Source organism: Rhinoraja longicauda, chromosome 16, assembly GCF_053455715.1.
Source record: "Rhinoraja longicauda isolate Sanriku21f chromosome 16, sRhiLon1.1, whole genome shotgun sequence".
NCBI lineage: Eukaryota > Metazoa > Chordata > Chondrichthyes > Rajiformes > Arhynchobatidae > Rhinoraja > Rhinoraja longicauda.
Window position 1 is genome coordinate 42,915,053 of NC_135968.1, and position 22,791 is coordinate 42,937,843.

The following is a 22,791-nucleotide window of genomic DNA, read 5'->3' on the forward strand; positions in this document are numbered from 1 at the left end:
CCAGCATTTTGTGACTACCTTCAGGTCAATGAAATATTCCTTCTTCAGCCTGGCCATTAATTTCCAACACGTCCATCATTTTCACTTTTACTTGCATGGTGAATGCTCAGTTCTTTCACACACCATTCACATACGAATTATTCACAAATTATTAACAGCAATATCCTATGATTTTTAGCCATTTTGTTTGTCGTGTTTTACAAAGGTGTACCTAAGCAATTTGCTCACAAATTTATTGAAAAATAGCAGTCTATTTCCCCACAGATTAGCGCTTCCACACAATAAAAGGAAATTGAATTTGTAATGGTTTACTTTAAATTCAATTTGTGGTGCTGAAATGTAACTTTCCCCATAGATTTAAAGTTGTGCTTTTTTAACACAGTGATTGAACATGCAGGCACTCCTTTTGTTTTTTGTTTCTCTTTCTGTTGAGGTTTCTACAGATACTACATTGACCGAATTGATGGGTCAGACTCTGACAAAGGTGTCAGTTCAGTGAAGCTGCAACACAGGACCACATGCTTGTTCAACAGCGCAAACACAAGATTCAAGATTCAAGATTCAAGATAGCTTTATTGTCATCCAAATTGGATGTCACCCACAGTCCAACAACAAAAGCATCGAAATAGGCATTAAAATTACACAACCCCAAAAACACACAAAAAAATAAACATCCATCAAGAAAACATCCATCACAGTGAGTCTCCTCCAGTCCTCTCCTCACTGTGATGGAAGGTCACAATGTCTTTTCCCTTCTCCTGCCGTCCTCTCCCGCGGTCAGGTTGTTGCAGGCCGCGCCGGACGGTCCGCAGTGGGCTGAGCCTAAGGCGAGTCGCAGCCGCTCCCGCAGCCTCCGAAGACGGCCGGCTCCGCCGATGATAAGTCCGATCCGGGGCGGGCGAACACGCTGCTGCTGCCGCTGTTGCTGCACGTCGGGGCGGTCGTGGCTCCCGACACTGAAGCCCCCGCCCAGCAGAGAAAAATCCCGCGGCTATCTTAGGCCGCGCCGGACGGCACAACACATAAAACTGAGCAAAGTGATCTCACAACAAACTGCTTTGACCAAACCTCTGCAATGCTGTCAGATCTCCATGGTGGACAATTAAATTGGGCGGCACGGTGGCGCAGTGGTATAGTTGTAGCCTTGCAGCGAATGCAGCGCCGGAGACCCCAGTTCGATCCCGACTTCGGGTGCTGTCTGTACGGAGTTTGTACGTTCTCCCCGTGACCTGCGTGAGTTTTCATATCATATCATATCATATATATACAGCCGGAAACAGGCCTTTTCGGCCCACCAAGTCCGTGCCGCCCAGTGATCCCCGTACATTAACACTATCCTACACCCACTAGGGACAATTTTTACATTTACCCAGCCAATTAACCTACATACCTGTACGTCTTTGGAGTGTGGGAGGAAACCGAAGATCTCGGAGAAAACCCACGCAGGTCACGGGGAGAACGTACAAACTCCTTACAGTGCAGCACCCGTAGTCTGGATCGAACCTGAGTCTCCGGCGCTGCATTCGCTGTAAAGCAGCAACTCTACCGCTGCGCTACCGTGCCGCCCGAGATCTCCGGTTTCCTCCCACACTCCAAATACGTACAGGTTTGTAGGTTAATTGGCTTGGTAAATGTAAAAATTGTCCCTAGTGGGTGTAGGATGGTGTTAATGTGCGGGGATCGCTGGGCGGCGCGGACCCGGTGGGCAGGAGGGCCTGTTTCCGTGCTGTATCTCTAAACGAAACTCAACCGACCAGCGATCCCCACGCACTAACACTACTCTACACACACTAGGAATAATTTTTCATTCATGCCAAGCCAATTAACATGCAAACCTGAACGTCTTTGGAGTATGGGAGGAAACCGAAGATCTCGGAGAAAACCCACGCAGGTCATGGGGGGAACGTACAAACTCCGTACCGACAGCACCTGTAGTCAGGTTCGAACCCGGGTCTCTGGCGCCGTGAGGCAGTTGCTCTGTGCTAGCATGCCGCCCTGCAGTGAGGGCAGTTGAGCCTTGTTTATTTAGTATAGTACATGGAACTACTTCAAAGATACGCTGTCGTTTGCTGACACCATGCACAACAGTTACCTGGGGCAAAAATAAAATCCTTGCTCTTTCACATTCGCCAAGTTTACAGGCAAGGTATTGATCAGACGGCAAAAAGTGGAGATGTTCCCTGTTTGATCCACAGAGGTACTGCTAATTAATTCACCTTGTCACCTTGTTTGTGTCACCAACGTGTAAGCAACGTGTACGAAGGAACTGCAGATGCTGGTTTAAACTGAGGTTTTAAATACAAGGTTGCAGTAAGCAGCCACCCCATCAAAGCCACAAGCAATGATCTGTGAGGCTGGCTGCTGGGCTGTAGGCCGTCTTGTAAAAGTGACACAACTGACCATCAGTGATCCTAATTTACCAACCCAGAGATATCAATATCTGGGGGATTTCTGCAGACTTTGCAAGAACAGCCTTCTTCCTGACTCTTGTCATCCAAGAAAATAGTGCTCAAGGAAACTGAATTTGTCAGAAGTATACCTGTGGAGGTTTCGGACAAATCACTTAGACATATTCATCAGGCCCGAGATATTGACTGGAAAGTGGTAAGTATCCCACGGGATCGCCATGTGAAATGCAGTGTCCTTTTGTCCATTTTAAGAGCACAAAACACTCTGCTGTGAGTTGAATTTCTCCCTTCCCCACTGTTCCACTTTGCAACAGTAAAGGTTATATTGGAAATTAGTTCTTTGTGGCACCGATTTCTTTGCAGATTAACATTTTATTGATTTTCCTTCTTGCATAAACCCAGGAGTCCAAGTGTATAAATCTTGGTCCTGTCAAACAGAAATACTATCTAAATGTTTACAGATCATACATAAATCTCAAGGCTACACGAGGATGAAATTAAAGGCCTGTATGTGCAGTTTTAAAAAAAATTCAGAATGACATCATGCAAATAAAGTATGGCATTACCCAGCAGACAACATCTACTAAACTATATTCCCTATTTATTTACGAGCGAGTCTGTCGGGATTTTTTTAAACATTCAAAGAATAAAAGCAGAGAGAGGTTCAAAGCATTCTGTGGATTTGCAAATGTTGTACAGGAGGCTCCCATCTGTTCAGAGAGATAAGAACTTCCCAGCCTTCTGTAAACATGCTGTATACATTTGCAGTATCAGTTTGCCTGAGTCAACACACCAATCTTTCCACATTAGCAATACCTTAACAACTACCTTGATTTTATCGGCATGTTGCGGTGTGTTCAACAGTGTTAGTTGCTGCTTGTCGCAGAAACAGCACCAGTCACGTTACTGCACTGATGCAGGTGCATGTCAAGTAAAGCTATGGCATCACTGAACTCTTTTAGAAACATAGAAACGTAGAAAATAGGTGCTGGAGGACGCCATTTGGCCCTACGAGCCAGCACCGCCATTCAATATAATCATGGCTGATCATCCAGAATCAGTACCCCGTTCCTGCTTTTTCCCCATATCCCTTAGAAACATAGAAACATAGAAAATAGGTGCAGGAGTAGGCCATTCGGCCCTTCGAGCCTGCACCGACATTCAATATGATCATAGCTGATCATCCAGCTCAGTAGCCTGTACCTGCCTTCTCTCCATACCCCCTGATCCCTTTAGCAAAAAGGGCCACATCTAACTCCCTCTTAAATATAGCCAATGAACTGGCCTCAACTACCTTCTGTGGCAGAGAATTCCACAGACTCACTACTCTCTGTGTGAAGAAATGTTTTCTCATCTCGGTCCTAAAAGACTTCCCCCTTATCCTTAAGCTGTGACCCCTGGTTCTGGACTCCCCCAACATCGGGAACAATCTTCCAGCATCTAGCCTCTCCAACCCCTTAAGAATTTTATATGTTTCTATAAGATCCCCCCTCAGTCTTCTAAATTCCAGCGAGTACAAGCCCAGTTTATCCAGTCTTTCCTCATATGAAAGTCCCGCCATCCTAGGGATCAATCTGGTGAACCTTTTCTGTACTCCCTCTAAGGCAAGAACGTCTTTCCTCAGGTTAGGAGACCAAAACTGCACACAATACTCCAGGTGCGGTCTCACCAAGGCCCTGTACAACTGCAGCAGAACCTCCCTGCTCCTAAACTCAAATCCTCTTGCTATGAATACCTTGATTTCCATTAGCCCCAAGAGCTCTATCTAACTCTCTCTTGGATTTTGAAGGTTTCTCAACCTTTCACACTAGAGTGTTGCAGTCCATCGAGATAACATTGTATTTCAAGTATTTATTCGCAAAATGCTGGAGTAACTCAGCAGGTCAGGCAGCATCTCGGGAGAGAAGGAATGGGCGACGTTTCGGGTCGAGACCCTTCTTCAGACTGATGTCAGGGGGGCGGGACAAAGGAAGGATATAGGTGGAGACAGGAAGATAGAGGGAGATCTGGGAAGGGGGAGGGGAAGAGAGGGACAGAGGGACTATCTAAAGTTGGAGAAGTCGATGTTCATACCACTGGGCTGCAAGCTGCCCAGGCGAAATATGAGGTGCTGTTCCTCCAATTTCTGGTGGGCCTCACTATGGCACTGGAGGAGGCCCATGACAGAAAGGTCAGACTGGGAATGGGAGGAGGAGTTGAAGTGCTCGGCCACCGGGAGATCAGGTTGGGTAACGTGGACCGAGCACAGGTGTTGAGCGAAGCGATCGCCGAGCCTGCGCTTGGTTTCGCCGATGTAAATAAGTTGACTTCTGGAGCAGCGGATACAATAGATGAGATTGGAGGAGGTGCAGGTGAACCTCTGTCTCACCTGGAAAGACTGTTTGGGTCCTTGGATGGAGTTGAAGGTTGAGTCTAAGACATTGAATCAAACAACTACATCAACAACATATAGCACAGAAATGGGCCCTCACAGCCAACTTCATCCATGCCAATTGTGAAATCTATCTACACTACTCCTATTTGGCTAAATTTTGGAATTTAGCTAGAAAAAAATCAAATTTATTTTTGCCATCGTTGCACTGAAGCAAGTTTTTTTTTTCATTTATGACTTGACGTTCAAAGAAGCAGTCAGAAAATGGCAAAGGTAGACACAAAATGCTAGAGTAACTCAGTGGGACAGGCAGCACCTCTGGAGAGAAGGACTGGGAGACTTTTTGGGGTCGAGACCCTTCTTCAGAAAATGGCAACACTGGAACTGAATGTGTAGAAAATAGATAAACAGATTTAGTTTAGTTTAGTTTAGTCTAGTTTATTATTGTCATGTGTACCCAGGTACAGCACAAAGCTTTTTTTTGCATGCTGTCCAGTCTACAGAAGTTTGCATCCGATTCAGTTTCTGGCACAGCGGCATAGCAGTACAGCAGGTGCCTGACAGCACCAGTCTCAGGTTCGATACTGACCACGGGTGCTGTCCGAACAGAGTTTGTACGTTCTCTCTGTGATTTGTGGGTTTTCTCCCACATTCCAAAGGCGTGCAGGTTTGTAGGCTATTCTGTAAATTGTCATCAAGTCTGCTCCACCATTCAATCATGGCTGATCTATCTTTCCCTCTCAACCCCATTTCTCCTGCCTTCACCCGATAACCCCTGACACCCGTGCTAATCAAAAATATGTCAATCTCCGCCTTAAGAATATCCATTGACCTGGCCACCACAGCCGCTTGTGGCAATTCATTTCACCGATTCACCGCACTCTATCATATCATATCATATATATACAGCCGGAAACAGGCCTTTTCGGCCCTCCAAGTCCGTGCCGCCCAGTGATCCCCGTACATTAACACTATCCTACACCCACTAGGGACAATTTTTACATTTACCCACCAATTAACCTACATACCTGTACGTCTTTGGAGTGTGGGAGGAAACTGAAGATCTCGGAGAAAACCCACGCAGGTCACGGGGAGAACGTACAAACTCCTTACAGTGCAGCACCCATAGTCAGGATCGAACCTGAGTCTCCGGCGCTGCATTCGCTGTAAAGCAGCAACTCTACCGCTGCGCTACCGTGCCGCCTAAAGGAATATGGCTCTGACTCTGACTAAAGGAATATGACTTCCTCATCTCCTTTCTATAGGTACGTTCTTTTTTACCAAGGCTATGGGCTCTGGACCTAGACTCTCCCACTAGTGGAAGCATCCTCACCACATTCACTCTATCCAGGCCTTTCACTATTTGGTAAGATCCTATCCTTTGTAAAAACTGGGGCCTCATTGTGACTTGTGAATAGTTTGCGATGACCAGTGGCGAATCCTTGAGGTGAATAATAAAGGATTTTTGTAACTGAAGTATTGCTCCATTATAGGCACTTAGCCTTGGAATATCAATCCGGATGAATAATATAAAAATGGACTAATGCATTTTATGTGGCAGTATTTACCATAGAGTGGTTTTATCCACATTGAAAGAGTGCTTTCCACATAGATTAAAACTCCACATAATTAACACGAATAATAACAAGGTTCCAATCTGCAATGGCACTTAACGTACAAAATAGTCCAAAATAATAATAGGCTGAATTCATAGAAATGCATTAGACATCTTGGTCCCTTATTTCTTGCATTTATACATCTATTTGCCTGGACTCAATGCCTTATGAAATCCTTAATTTACAACAGTTGAAATGCACAAAATGAGCCTGCTCCACGATGTTGTCCAATTTACACAAAACTGCCTTATGAAACCTAATGGACCACTTACTTTCATAATGGACTGTACAGCACGCTTAAAGCAAGGATACATTCACACATATCGGCAAAAATTACGCTACCTTTTTTAGACTTCTTTTAGCTGTGTTAAAAATCAGTGATAGCCATAACTGCTATTAGTGCAAGAATAATTAAAGGAGATAAATAGGCTTTTAAGCTTTTAGACAATAGACAATAGACAATAGGTGCAGGAGGAGGCCATTCGGCCCTTCGAGCCAGCACCGCCATTCAATGTGATCATGGCTGATCATTCTTAATCAGAACCCCGTTCCTGCCTTCAATACTTCTCTTGGTCTGCATATTTTCACGAAATAATCAAACCATAGATCTTGAAGCTAAGCTTTCAGGCAATTGTTACAAATGTTTAAACCACTTGATTCAGACTTATTTCTCCATAATGTTGGTGACTTGCAAATAAGATAGCCCACTACGTACAGTAGGTACGAAGATACTTATCACCCTAAGGCAGTGATGTGACAGTCAGAATCCATTTGTATTCACCAAGGAGAAGAATGTGGAGGATCGTGAGATCAGTGTGGGGTGTACAAATATGCTAGGGCAGTTTAACATCAAGAAAGGGATGATGTTGAATCTGATGAAAGGCTTGGATAGAGAGGATGTGGACAGGATCTTTCCAGGTGGGAGAGTCTAGGACTAGAGGGCATAGCCTCAGAACTAAAGGACATTCCTTTCAGAAGGAGATGAGGAGGAATTTCTTTAATCGGAGGGTGGTGAACCTGTGGAATTCTTTGCCACAGAAGGCTGTTGAGGCCAAGTCAGTGGATATTTTTAAGGCAGAGATAGTTAGATTCTTGATTAGTACATTGATCAGGGGTAATGGGGAGAAGGCAGGAGAATGGGATTAGGAGAGAGGGATAGATCAGCCATGATTGAATGGCAGAGGAGACTTGATGGGCCGAATGGCCTAATTCTGCTTCTATCACATGACCTCACTTAAATAGAATGGTAAATAAGTCGTATAGTGGAGATACATTCATCAGTTGAGGCAACAGGAATAAGAGTCAGGTAGTCATGGTACAACTTTATTAAGCTTTGGTTCGCCCGCATATGGAGTATTGAATGCAGTTCCAGTCGTCCTCCTTGCAGAAGAGGTTTACCCGAATGCTGCCCGGATTAGAGGTTATTTACTCTAATTGGACAAATTTGGACTATTTTCCTTGGAGTGTCAGAGGCTGAAGGTAGACCTGATAGAAGTATTAAAAATTATGAGAGGCATAGGTAGGGCAGACAGTGAGAATCTTTTTCCCATGATGGAAATGACAAAGACGAGAGGGCATAATTTTAAGGTGAGAGGAGGAAAGTTTAAAGGAGATGTGTGGGGCAAATGTTTTTGCAAGAGAGTGAGTGCTGGGTGCCTGGGATGAACTGCCAAGAGATGAAGTGGAAGTCCATATAATGTTCTTTAGGAAGGAACTGTAGATGCCGGTGTAAACCGAAGATAGACACAAAATGCTGGAGTAACTCAACGGGACAGGCAGCATCTCTGGAGAGAAGGAATGGGTGACATTTCAGGTGGAGAACCTTATTTAGACTGAAAGTCATGGGAAAGGGAAATGAGAGATATAGACGATGATGTAGAGATATAAATCATCATAATCATAATCATAATCATTTTTTTCACAAAATGCTAGAGTAACTCAGCAGGTCAGGCAGCATCTCAGGAGAGAAGGAATGGGTGATGTTTTGGGTCGAGAATGGGTGACGTTTCGGGTCGAGACCCTTCTGAAGAATGGTCTTGACCCGAAACGTCACCCATTCCTTCTCTCCTGAGATGCTGCCTGACCTGCTGAGTTACTGCAGCATTTTGTGAAATAATACCTTTGATTTGTACCAGCATCTGCAGTTATTTTCTTACATAATCATAATCATAATCATAATCATACTTTATTAGGCAAGTATGTTTTGCAACATACGAGGAGTTTCATTTGCCACACAGTCATACCAATAAAACGCAACAGAGCACACAAAATACATTTTAACATGAACATCCACCACAGTGACTTCTCCACATTCCTCACTGTGATGGAAGGCGAAAAAAAGTTCAATCTCTCCCTTCTTTGTCCTCCAGCGTTCGGGGGCCTCTAACCATCCATTGCCGGGACGATCTTGACTCCCGTAGGCGGCGGCGAGACTTCCTCGTTGGGGCGATCAAGCTCCTGCATCCGAGGGGATTCTCAGCTCCCGCGTGCCGGGCAATCTACCCCGGGTCGGGGCTTGTCGAAACTTCGTGCAGCTTGGAGCTCCCGACTTCGGCCTCAACCCGAGACTCCGAGCTCCTTGATGCTAAAGTCCGCAGGCCGCGGTTGGAGCGTCGATCCAGGCAAGGAATCGCTCGCTCAGGTGGTAAGTCCACGCCCCGCGGTGAGGCTCAAAGTCAGTCCCGGGCAAGGCCTCAGGCTCCACGATGTTAGGCCGCAGAGCGACCGAAGATACGATCCGGAAAACAATCGTATCTCCAACAAGGTAAGAGATTGAAAAAAAGTTTCCCCCGACCCTCCCTCCCCCGCCCACCCCCCACATAAAACAAACCAGAGAACATTAACACAAACTTTAAAAACTCACCAAAAATAACAAAACAAGACAAAAAGGACATTGAATGAAAGATATGTAAAAAAGTAACAATCATAAAGGAAACAGGCCATTGTTAGGTGTTTGTTGGGTGAAAACGAGAAGCTGGTGTGACATGGGTGGGGGAGGGATAGAGAGAGAGCGAGAGAGAGAGAGAGAGAGAGAGGCAATGCCGGGGTGACATGGTTAGAGAAATCAAAATTCATACCACTGGGCTGTAAGCTGCCCAAACAAAATATGAGATGCTGTTCCTCCAATTTGCGTTTAGCCTCACTCAGACAATGGAGGAGACCGAGGACAGAAAGGCCAGTGTGGGAAATGGGAAGGGGAAGTAATGTTGTTGAAATGGCTTTTAAGCTGGCGCAGGAAATGAAATGATAGAGGTCACGTGCGGGCAGAGGAGATTAGACAATAGACAATAGACAAGAGGAGCAGGAGGAGGCCATTCGGCCCTTCGAGCCAGCACCGCCATTCAATGTGATCATGGCTGATCATTCTCAATCAGTACCCCGTTCCTGCCTTCTCCCCATACCCCCTGACTCCGCTAACCTTAAGAGCTCGATCTAGCTCTCTCTTGAATGCATTCAGAGAATTGGCCTCCACTGCCTTCTGAGGCAGCGAATTCCACAGATTTACAACTCTCTGACTGAAAAAGTTTTTCCTCATCTCCGTTCTAAAAATCAGTATAACTTGGCGTCATGCCTGGTACATACATTGTGGGTTGAAGGTCCTGTTCCTGTGCTGTACTGTTCTATGTTCTATGTTCTATGTCGTCATGCAATGAGGAAACATTTCTTTCGGCCCACAGGATCCATCTGACCATCAAGCACCCATTGACACAAATCCAACGATCCATATTCTCTCCACATTCCCATCAATTGTCCCCAGATTTTAGTGCTCACCTGCACACTGCTGACAGTTTACAGTAGCCAATTAAACTACAAACCTGCACAAGTTTGGGATGTGGGAGAAAGCTGGAGAACCCGGTGGAGACTCAGACAGTCATTTGGGCGAATGTGCAAACAACCACAGGATTGAAATGGGTCACCTGAATCTGTGAGGCAGCAGTTTCGGTTTCAGTTTCAGAATCAGTTTCAATAGACAATAGACAATAGACAATAGGCAATAGGTGCAGGAGGAGGCCATTCGGCCCTTCAAGCCATTCAATGTGATCATGGTGATCATTCTCAATCAGTACCCCGTTCCTGCCTTCTCCCCATACCCCCTGACTCCGCTAACCTTAAGAGCTCGATCTAGCTCTCTCTTGAATGCATTCAGAGAATTGGCCTCCACGCCCCCTTTTCCCAACTTGACACCATTCAGATAATACTCTGCCTTCCTATTCTTACCACCAAAGTGGATAACCTTTACTTTAGTTTCAGTTCAGTTTATTGTCACGTGTACCAAGGTACAGTAAAAGGCTTTTGTTGCGTGCTATCCAGTCAGTGGAAAGACAATGCATGATTACAATTGAGCCATTTACAGTGTATTGGTACATGATAAGGGAATAACGTTGAATGCAAGGTAAAGCCAGTGAAGTCCGATCAACGATAGTCTGAGGGTCATCAATTAGGTGGATAGTAGTTCAGCACTGCTCTCTGGTTGTGGTTGGAAGTTGCCTGATAACAGCTGGGAAGAAACTGTCCCTGAAACTGGAGCAGCAGCTCTATGATCTGTGGCACCATTCTGCCAGATAGATCTGATTGTAGTTTATTGATGGATGAAATATTTGTCAGAACTCCGCACAATTTTGGAAGAGGATAACACATTGTCATAAACATGGCAAGGTAAGACTGCTCGGCAGTGTGACATGCATAATTCTGCGTGCTAACAAGGTTTCTGGGGAGTGGCACCAATTGGCAGCGCCATTTGTTGATTTAGCCATGACCCGCTCATATCGTGGATTCATAAAGTCATCTCCACATTGCAAGTAGATGATACAATTCCGCACGGCACAAAATGTTTCAATTCCATCCACGCTCCATGAAACCTTTCAGTTTTACATTTTTATACATAAATACATTTTTATCCTGTGTGCATCCAACCAGCACGTTTATATTCACAAGGATGAACACGTCAAGCCATGAAGATGTCTGTGATTGATCTTAAGTGGAGAGATGGCAGCTAGGATTGTAGTTTTGGAAGAACAGACAGAGTAAACACTGGGCAAATGGGCAGCCGTATCATGCCAACCTGCAGCAACGGAGATGAAAGCAAAAAAATAGGCTAAGTGCAGAATCTGTCCACTTTACGGACAGAATATTAGTTGATATTGCAATCTCACCCACTATAAACCGAACAGTTGGTGTTCCATCTTCACAGAGTCTTAATAGCAGAGTTATGCTGGTGGTACAACAATTATTCTTCCTCGTTGACAAGTGGTTGTGTCAAAGCCTGTAATCATGGTCTCTACCTTGCCCATCCTTTTGACAGTATCCCTCCTACCTTTCACTGCCTAAACCTTGAGAAATGCTGAATTGTATTCGCCTGAATACATGATCATCTTACCCAAATGACCAAAGCAAAATTGAAGGCAGGTCCCGGCCGGGAAAGTCACGTATTCATGTTCTCCAGAGATGCCGGCTGACCCGTTGAGTTACTCCAGCACTTTGTGTCCTTTTGTGTAAAGCAGCACCTGCAGTTCCTTGTTTCTACAAAAATAGATGCTTCACATTGTGGATGGATTTTAAGTGAAGTAATACTGGAAGTAAGATTTTAAAAATATTATAGCTGCAAAATACCACAAAAGTGCAGCATACTTTGACAATTAAAAACTGTTAAGATTAATTGGCCACCTCAATAATCTTTGCACTCATGGAGCTTAATTTCCTCTTGTTCCAAATGGCTGCAAAAAATCTCTCATGAAGTTCTGTTGCATATTATAATGCTCCCTGTGCTGACATATTTTTTCTAGGTGAGGCTGTCCAACTGCTGCATTATATAGCTTTGTGAATAACAAGAACACTGTAGATTTCCCGCATCTCCCCCTAACAATGTGGAGTGCTGCACCTGCAATGTCCAGAAGCCCATTATTGCTTGTAAAATTCCACTTTCAACATTAAACTCCCCAGAGTCAAGAGTGTTTAAGGTTAATATCTTTTTATAACAGAGAGTATATCTCAATTCCATTGTTTTTTTTTTGATTGCTGATTTCCATATTCCAGCGGCAGATCGAAGGTAACAGTTTACTCCAAGGCCATTGTTATAACCAAAGCTCATTTATAATCCGCGCAGCCTGAATGAATAATATATGCCGCGTGATTTGGCAATTTTGCTTGTGCTTGTGGGAGCGAATTAAATAATTATTAATAATTATGAAGGTTAAGTAATTATTTTCAATTGCGACTACCAAATTTTTGTTAATTTATCGGTGAACTAAAAAAGATCAAAAATGCACAGAAACATGAGCCATATCGTGATGTGAGCTGGCAACTAAACAGTCCATGTTGTGAAGGCAATTGATGAGAATGGGTCAGCTATTATTAAGCAGGGCAGTTTCAGCTCAACCACTGTTACTGATTGTCCAGAAATACACCATCGTTTGCAGTTCACGGAGTTTACCTAATTGTCTTTATTCATAAGTAAAACAATTCAAATTAATTCATATAATAACACATCCAAGAACAATAACAATGATTATGCATTAAACATACACGCACACTCATACTGATTAGCAAGTTAAACTGGGTTGCTGCTAATTAATTTTCAGTTTCTCCCCACACCTAATTATTATTTAACGAAGACACCTGCTTTTCCAGGTATTGTTTGGGCTCATTAAAATTGACCTCACAGCACAATGACAGTGATGAAGGTAGCAAAGGCCTGAAAGTCCTGCAGTTTATATCCTTTGCTTCCTCTGTGCAAGCAATTAAATGATAGTTGCCTTCATAAACCCTAACTTAAAAGACAACGCAAAGATAAATTGGTTAAAATCCCCAACAGAGGAAACCTAAATGAATGTTTTATATTTGCTAAACAATCTAATTAAGAAAATATGCAATAGAAAATTGAGGCGATTGTGAATTATGAATTTATACATTTTGCTCTGTTAACAATAGTGAGTCACTGTTAAGATTAAAGGGCCTGTCCCACTTTAGGCGATCTTTTAGGCGACTGCTGGCGACTGTCAAAGTCGTAGCAGATCGCCGAACTTTTCTTTTACCCGACGACAATGACCACGACAATGCCGAGTCAGGTCGAGATTATACCGTCTTCGGAAACATCGCAAAATTCCCACGCTGTCAATGCTTCTCCGGCGTCCTGGTTTTCGCTGAAATCACTGACAAGTCGGTAAGTACTTGAGAGTTTTGAACTATAACACCTTGTATGGGTTACTTAAAAACCAAGCTTCAGGGTAACAAGGAATAAACAGGATTGACTTCCAGTTTACTAATAGCTGTATTAAAAAATTTTTTTTTTTAAGTGGTTCAGCGGATTTTTGTGAAAAGTGTGTGGGCATTCTTTGAAAATGTACGGGAGATGCATATCTGGTTTCTGGGTTGAATATCTGGGTTGGGAGCCTAATTTAAATGTAATGGCTGAGGCCAAAAACATCGCGAAAATTCCCACGCTTACCTGACCGTCAAACTGTCGCATCCAATCTACCTGTCAAATGTCCTCGCGGTAAATAAATTGGTTAAACACAAGCATTTTATGGTATTTTGAAATTACTTAACTTATTTTAATATTATGTGCTTCTAAATGCATTTTAAGAGAACCTAGCAAACCTGGGGACAGCATGCGACAGCGCCCACAATAAGCAACGATACCTGGCGACAAGCCAGCTGTCGCCGAGAAATTTCAAATCGTTTGATTTCTCGGCAATGCGCCGAGATCCACTACGATCTTTGGAAGACTCCTCACGATCATGCCCACGACACCCCGGCAAACTGTCAGCGACAGCCTAGTCACCGGCAGTCGCCTTAAAATCACCTAAGTGGGACAGGCCCTTAAGAGTAAGATTAAATTGGGGTCTTAGCAGAACTGATTTTCTTTCTGAATGTGAATTTCTGTTTGAAATGGAAAGATAATGTTATTAATCATTGGTACTTTGAGAGACCAAGGTAAGAAAAGCGAAGAGCCGAGATCCAGATTAGCATGCGGTGCCTGAACTAGAAGGGGGATTTCTCTAATTGATCAATCTTTGAAAGAAAAAAATCTTGGAAGAAGAGTAGTAACGAACAGAGACCTTGTATTTCACAGATTATTTTCTTCAGACAAGATAATTCCATAATTAACCCCCCTGGGCTGAACCTTCAAATATTAGAGGAATGTATCAAAGATTCAACCATACTGGGAGAAGACAGAAATTAGTCACTCAGCAGAACAACTGAGAGTAACTCAGCAGAACAAGCAGCATCTCTGGATTGAAGGAATGGGTGACGTTTCGGGTCGAGAACCCCTCTTAAAGAAGTGGTCTCGACCTGAAACGTCACCCATTCCTTCTCTCCGGAGATGCTGCCTGACCCGCTGAGTAACTCCGGCATTTTGTGTCTATCTTTTGTGTAAACCAGCATCTGCAGTTCCTTCCTACTCATTTTGGGAGCAGACAAACTACTCTTAAAATGATTAGGAAACTAATATAACGAAGGATTGGTTAAAGTAAAAGCTTCAAATGGAACAAACACAATCACATTGAAAATGGATAGAAATTAAACATTTAGCAAAGAGTGATATTAAAAAAATAGCTGCAACACTATTGGAATTATCATCGGTAACTTGAAATCTATTTTAGGAAAATAACAGATACATATTCAAATAATGTGAGAGGAAGTGTGAGCTAATGCAGCAATTATTTTTACAAGGCAGATCCAAATTGCATTTTCATCTTCTAATGGAAAGTGAGATGAAATATTTTGATCCATAGTTAGCTGCAACTTATTAAGAGAAGTGGCGATATTGAAATATGTGAGTCAATTGAGTGTGGCCTTGCTGGCAGAGTGTAACCAATGCAATTGATCACTGTAATGAACGTGATCCAATATAGTTACTGTGGCCAAATTCAACTTCCTGAATGTGCCCTGGAGCGATGAGGGTGGATTTTCACCTGCTGTCCCTTAACCTTCTTTCCTCCCCTGAATATCATTCAACTAGGGGCAGCAAACAGAGTGGTCGCGACTTGTTGATTTTCAGCCTAGTGGGGTGTTCTGTAGGAAGGGACTGCAGATGCTGGTTTAAACCGAAGACGGACACAAACAGCTGGAGTAACTCAGCGGGACAGGCAACAACTCTGGGGAAAAGGAATTGATGACGTTTCGGGTCGGGACCTTTCTTCGAACTGCTCGAAGGGTCTCGACCCGAAACGTCACCTGTACTTTTTCCCGAGAGATGCTAGACTGACCGCGGCACGGTAGCGCAGCGGTAGAGTTGCTGCTTTACAGCGAATGCAGCGCCGGAGACGCAGGTTCGATCCCGACTACGGGTGCTGCACTGTAAGGAGTTTGTACGTTCTCCCCGTGACCTGCGTGGGTTTTCTCCGAGATCTTCGGTTTCCTCCCACACTCCAAAGACGTACAGGTATGTAGGTTAATTGGCTGGGTAAATGTAAAAATTGTCCCTAGTGGGTGTAGGATAGTGTTAATGTACGGGGATCACTGGGCGGCACGGACTTGGAGGGCCGAAAAGGCCTGTTTCCGGCTGTAGATATATGATATGATATGATATGATATGACCCTTTGAGTTACTCCAGCTTTTTGTGTCTATTAGTGAGGTGTTCTGTTCTAATGAACTGATGATAAATTGTATTCCTTGCAGCAGAGTGTTTTTGTTCATAAAAGCAATGTTTTTTTGATGGAAAAATGTGAATCTGAATATTGTCTATGGTACAAATTTTCAATGGATTCAAGTCTGGAACGGAGTGAAGGTTAGTGTTTGATCCCTACATTTCACATCAGAGTAGCTTGTGCGCATCATTTTGTGCGTATCATTTTATACGAGTTTGTTGAACTCTCAGTCTTTTGAGTCAGACCAAAGGATAGCTCCTGGGAGATCAGAGACTACTTCTGCATTTCCACATGCCATCTTACTCTGGGTATGGAGGGTTTCCTCGCTCCAGTGGTTTGCGAAACCTCTCATTTTACGCTATCTTGACCCTGGGAGTGGCAGGAACCGTCGGGATTCCTGCTTCCTAACCGTGTTCAGTCAGTGATTGCAGAGAGTACCATCCTCTCTGGAATAACTTCTGATATAGTTCCGTCTATATTGTCTGGTACTCCGGGACTCTGAAATGATGACAACGAGGGAAAAGTACAAATTTTGTGTTGAACTACATGTGTAGGAAGGAACTGCAGATGCTGGTTTACACCGATGATAGACACAAACATCTGGAGTAACTCCATGGGACAGGCAGCATCTCTGGATAGAAGGAATGGGTGACTTTTTGGGTTGAGACCCTTCTTCGGACATATAGGTGCTGACTATTCACACACTGCTGTCCCTGTGCATGTTTTCCAGTGTAACATCGGTCACCCCCCTTAGTCCTGTGGATGTGGCCTGGGCACTGATTCCCTCACTCTCTATTGTTGCTTAGCCATCTCCTGCATTAGAATGTTAACAATGGCAGCCATACTCATGCACAGGCATAATCATTATTTTAGACCCTTTTATCTTTTTCATTATGGAGGCCATAATTTAACAGTGTAAGAAGGAACTGCAGATGCTGGTTTACACCGAACATAGACACAAAATGCGGGAGTAACTCAGCCGGACAGGCAGCATCTCTGGATAGAAGGAATGGGTGTCGTTTCGGGTCGAGGCCCTTCTTCAGAATCCTACACCTATATACTAAAACTCTCATTTGTTTGTTTGTTTGTTCCTGAACTACAGCCAAAACGGTACACGATAGCGCGACAATTTTAGGCCCACCTTACTCACCGTCGTCCCTTTGGTGCTAATGGAAGAAGTTTAATTGAAATCGGTGTTATATTTTTTAAGTTATTCACATCTTAAAGTTTAAATCTATCGCCTAGGGAGGGAGGGGGAGGGGGGGGGGGAGGTGGGGAGGGGGGGGGAGGTGGGGAGGGAGGAGGGGAGGTGGGGGGAGGAGAGGGCACTGCACTAATGCAGGAGAGGTTTGGGCCCAATGGGTCCACTTGGTCTAGTTTAATTTAAGTATTGGTTTGTTACATGCTGCCATTGGTGAGCCACAGAAATCTGAAGCATACTTGTTGATAAAGTACTGGCTTGTATTTTGCTGATTCACTAATGTCAACTTAATAAAAGCCAGGCTCCCAAATGATGAGGCACTACAAGATGGCATGACCTTGTCCCATGCATTGCCAATATTTCAGCAAGCTAGTAAAAATCACACCCATGAAATTATTGAAAAATGTCTTTGATAACTGGGGAGCAATAGGCCATCGGTTGGCCAAGGGTCAAAGCCATTGAAGATCATGAATTCCCTCAAATGATCCTAAGATTCAGCACCATTCAAAACCTTAACAATCAATTAAACATGCTGTAAATACTATCAAAATGTAAAACATGTGAAAGGAGTTAACAAAACCTAAATATTATTTCAAGCTCTAAAAACATTAAAACAAACTCAAAGAGTTCACAAAAGATGGTAGATTGCCTTAAGGCCCTGTCCCACTTAGGCGTTTTTTAAGGCGACTGTCATAGTCGTAGCAGGTCGCCGGAAAACCAGCGACTGGACCCCCCCCCCCCACGACAATGTCTACGACAAGCTACAACAACCTACCACCTAGTCGACGTCAAGCTACGGCAAGCTACCGACAACCGCGACCCAATCGTCGCAAGTAGAACGTCCACCTATGACCGCACCTACGTCAACCTAGGACGACATTTACGACAACCTACGACAACCGAAGTCAACCTATGTCCATCCGCGACAAGCTACGACAAGCTACGACCCTGAAGACTGAAGACAACTGAAGACAATTCACGTTTCACCCACTTTCCCTATAAAAGGGGGTGTACGGGCGGATTTCCAATCATTCTGCATAATGACTATTTGAAAGAGATGCCATGAGAAACTACTCTGAAATACAATAACTTCATACATCAATTTTCCGTCAAACTGTCAAGAATTTCCTTTATTGATATACGAACAAATTTTTAAAAAAGGTTGATAAGAACATACAACAGTGCATACAAAAATATTGTAATAAACTTCAATAAATTTCAATAAACTTCAAACTTTAAAATTCAAACTTTAAACAGAATGCAAGTGCAAAAACATACAAAACCTAACATCATTTATGGACACATTACACTGATGGGTGATCAGATCAAGGACACAGTTGGAATTCGCCGAAGACAACCTACATCACCTGGCGACAACCTGGCGACAACCTATGACAGCGCCCCCGTCAGGAGACGTCAAGCTGTGATCATTGGCATCAAACCAACAGTCGCCGAAATTTTTTAAGCCTTTGCAAAACCCAGCGGCGACCAGAAAAACGCTACGACTCTTTGGAGACGACTCACGACCGTGCCCGCGACACCCCGGGCGACCGTGCGGCAACAGCCTAGACGCCTGTAGTCGCCTAAAAAATCGCTGAACTGGGACAGGGGCTTTATACTTGCCCTTCCTTCCCCCTTACAGATGAACCTCTTCATTCAAGAAGGGTCTCGACCCGAATCGTCACCTAGTGCTTTTCTCCGGAGATGCTGTCTGACCCGCTGAGTTACTCCAGCTTTTTGTGCCTGTCTTCCTTCAAGGTAACAGGTACGCTGTTGCAGGGCCAGGTCTAACCTGGTGCAGATTCAACAAAAAGATCTCGCTATGTCGCTGGTGTGGAATTTAGTCCCCATGCTCTGCTGAGGCGTGAAGCTGGGAAGTTGCTAATGGAACTTGGCGAGCAAGCGCAGGCCTTCCATGTCCATGTAGGATTTTCTAGACACCAATGGGATGCGTGAAGAGTTGTTAATGCCAGCTGTTCGACAAGAGATTCTTGGCATTCTGCATCAAGTCTTTAGCCTTCATTCTTTCTTAAATTAACTGGCCTAGAAATGCATTTTAGGTTAGTAATGTTTAACACATTAGAAAGTAATGTTGGCGTGTTGTTTTCTGTTCCTCTAATTCGTTTGAATGAAGTTGAGAAGGCAGAAAACTATTGCGTCCGCAACAAGATTTTCAAGATCAATATTTGTTAATTTTCACATCAGGGCTCTGGGGAGTGTTATAGAGCAGAGTGATCTAGGAGTACAGGTGCATGGTTTGTTGAAAGGGTTGTTTAAATTAATACTGACTAGCTAATTAATTTATTGCATCGTTTGGGAGGCGCATTCCCAATCTCGTTGTACCCCTGTAGAATGACAATAAAGATATATTGTATTGTATTGTACAATGTGGCATTTTTGTCTTATTCTAGACACCTACGTGTATAGCCTGTTTATGTTTCATGCAAGATAGAACGGAGCCATTTGGTACGTAAATGCTAGCTCGTGGAGCATTCTCAACAGCCCCATTCCTGCACTTTGTTTTCTGTAATTGTTGGTCTCTCAAATGCCCATCAGTACATCTCCAAAGACGTACAGGTATGTAGGTTAATTGGCTGGGTAAATGTAAAAATTGTCCCTAGTGGGTGTAGGATAATGTTAATGTATGGGGATCACTGGGCGGCACGGACTTGGAGGGCCGAAAAGGCCTGTTTCCGGCTGTAGATATATGATGATGATGATGATGATGAGTACATACACCTTCCCCACCCTGATTCTCTTGCCATTTATCTATATCCAGGATAATTTCCAGTAGCTAATTGACTACTTCGGGATATGGGAGAAAACTGGAGCAGCTGGGGGAGCAATATGCAACTTTGCACAGACAGTACCCAAGGCCAGGATTTATTCACAAAATGCTGGAGTAACTCAGCAGGTCAGGCAGCACCTCAGGAGAGAAGGTATTTATTCACAAAATGCTGGAGTAATGAAGGTATTTATTCACAAAATGCTGGAGTAACGAAGGTATTTATTCACAAAATGTTGGAGTAACGAAGGTATTTATTCACAAAATGCTGGAGTAACGAAGGTATTTATTTCAGCTCCGTACCCAAGGTCAGGATTGAACCTGGCCCGAGGAGCTCTGAGGCAGTAGCTGAGCGACCGTGCTGCCCGAGCCTGAAGTGAGTAATTTATTTTGTCAATTGCGTCCGCAACAAGATTTTCAAGATTAATATTTGTTAATTTTCACATCAGGGCTCTGGGGAGTGTTATAGAGCAGAGTGACCTAGGAGTACAGGTACATGGTTTGTTGAAAGTTGCATCAGAGGTAGATTGGGTGGTCAAAAAGGCTTTTGGCACATTGGCCTTCATCAGTCAGAGCATTGAGTACAGACGTTGGGAGGTCATGTTGCAGTTGTAGAAGGTGTTGGTGAGGCCGCATTTTGTGGTATTGTGTTCCGTTTTGGGCGCCATGTGATAAAAAAAATGTTGTCAAGCTGGAAAAGATTAAGAGAGGATTTACGAGGATGTTGCCAGGACTCGAGGGCCTGAACTATGGGGAGAGGTTGAGCAGGCTCGGACTCTATTCCTTGAAGCACAGGAGGGTGAGGGTTATAAAATCATGAGAGGAATAGATCTGGTGGACACATGGGGTCTTTTGCCCAGAGCAGGGGAATCGAGAACCAGAGAACATAAGTTTAAGGTGAGGTGGAAAAGATTTAATAAGAATCCAAGGGGTCACTTTTTCACGCAAAAGATGTATGGAATGAGCTGTTGAGGCAGATACTATTGCAACTTTTAATAAACATTTAGACAGGTGTATGAATGGGCCAGGTTTAGAGGGATATGGGCCAAATGTAGGTAGGTGGGATTAGTGTAGATGGGACATGTTGGCCGGTGTGGATGAGTTGGACCGAAGGGACTGTTTCCATGTTGTAAGACTCTATGATTCTCAGGTATTACTAATTTTCAGTTAAATGTAATTATCTTAAGATTTAACAGACTGTTGATGATTAGATATTGTCTATTGACATAGCTGGCATAATCTATCAATTGTCATTGTAAAATCATTTGACATTTTTGAAGTTTAGCGTGTACATTTCCTGCCAATTGCTCTTTGGCTGTTATAGTCCTTGAAATGTAAAGTCATAGATGTGCTCCATTGGAAAGTTATAGTTATTGTGCAAGGCATCAGTTATATAGTGGGAGAGTGAACTGTTACCCGGTTGCCCATTTTGTGACAGAAACTGCTCAGATTTCAATGCTCTCAATCTTCTGATGGAAGAATGTATCATTTCCTGCACCAATCAGACCAGCAAATCTCAGGGGAAGATGGCAATGCCAGGTGAAGATAAGTGAACATTAATCCCGTTTGCAATGTTAATGCAGAGATCTCGCAGGGCTTGACTTCCCCTTATCATTCTCGGTGACACAATATGATCAAATGAGTTCCTTTTCTCTTGGTTTAGTTTGGTTCAGATTAGAGATACAGTGTGGAAACAGGCCCTTCGGCCCACCGAGTCCGCACCGACCTACGATCCCCGCACATTAACGCTATCCTACACACACCAGGGACAATTTACACTTACACCAAGCCAATTAACGTACAAACCTGTACGTCTTTGGAGTGTGGGAGGAAATCAAACATCTTGGAGAAAGCGCACGCGGATCACGTGCAGAACGTACAAACTCCATAAAGACAGCAACCGTAGTAGGGATCGAACCCGGGTCTCTGGCATTGCAAGCGCTGTAAGGCAGGAACTCTAGCGCTGCGCCACCATGTTGTCACCTCTTCCATAGAAGGTTGCACCCCTCTCCAGCAAGTGCAGTCTTCCACAGTCTCAGAAGGTCAGTGGCCATGCAGGTGTAATGCTGGCATGAACATTTCAGCATTTAGGTGTCCATAAATAATGCCAGGAGTGCATTGCATGCTGCTAATATCTCCATGCAATATCTTCACGCACCAGCGCACAATTGCTAGCAACAACTTTAGCTCGTGTTCTTTTGCTTCACTGTAATAATGGGGCACTAAACACTAGCGTTTGGACATCCATTGCCTGCATTATGTTTTACTGGTCGAATGCCATCCGAACATCTTGTCATTTAACCTTGATCATGTAATGTGCTCCGTTTGTTCCTTTTAACATTTGGATTTTCAGTACATTCAGCAGATTAAGGAACAAGGTTGTGACATTTATTTTAAAGTAACCTGCTGGCAGTGTCTGTTTTTAAAGTTGCTTTTCCCCTAGTTTCTCTATTAAAGCCAATTATTTTTTTTGTGTCACTGAGATAAATCTTGAAATTAATTTGATTGCCCCCCTGGTTTCTCCCAGTCATTAAGTCATAGAACTAAACACCATAGAAAATGCTCTTTGGCCCACTGCCTCCAAACAATTATGTCTCTCTATACTTCCATCCATTAATTCCATATCCCTCTATTCCCTGTTCATCTAAGAACCTGATCAGATGCCTCTTAAATATTGTTCCTGTTCCTCCCGTCCTCTCCTCCTTCAGTAGCTCATTCCAGGTACCAACTACTAATAGTGTAAAATATTTACCACTCAGATTCTCTTTAAACCTCTTCCCTCCCATCTTAAACCTGGAACAAACCAAGATTTAGAAGCC